Below are 513 nucleotides of genomic sequence, written 5' to 3' on the forward strand. Positions count from 1 at the left end.
ATGAAGAAACCTTCATTCTCTTGACCAACCGGGCCTTTTTCTTGATGTGAGGTTGCAAGCTCGATGTACACCAAGTTTATTGCACCTGGGGCGATTTCCATCGCGACGAGACATGGAAACCCCAAATTTCCTGCACTTGGGATGCTTTCGACAAGGCGGGACATGGAATCCCTAGGTACCCCGCAATTTGGCGACCTTTGTCGAGGAGGGACCGGGAGACCCCATGTCACGCTCCTATCCTAGTGGTAGTATTTCAACCACGCATAAGCGGGTGCGGCACCGCCATACTTTTTCCTTTTACCAATACTTGAGTACACGGTCTGCGCCTACTTCAACACTCAATCAATTTTCCAGTAAGTGTTCTTAACAATGCAGCGAAAATAACTTACCATAAATTTATCTTCTTCAATTATTCTTTCAACCTGTCGTGTCGTGTGGTCGTGCTTCACTGGCCCGCGGCCTGCACGACACAACTCCAGACCTGAACTGCGAACCTGTCCGCCCGAATTTCCC

The sequence above is a fragment of the Pinus tabuliformis genome, chromosome Q, assembly GCF_031772625.1.
Source record: "Pinus tabuliformis cultivar Carrire ecotype Pingquan chromosome Q, CPIR1, whole genome shotgun sequence".
NCBI classification, from domain to species: Eukaryota; Viridiplantae; Streptophyta; class Pinopsida; order Pinales; family Pinaceae; genus Pinus; species Pinus tabuliformis.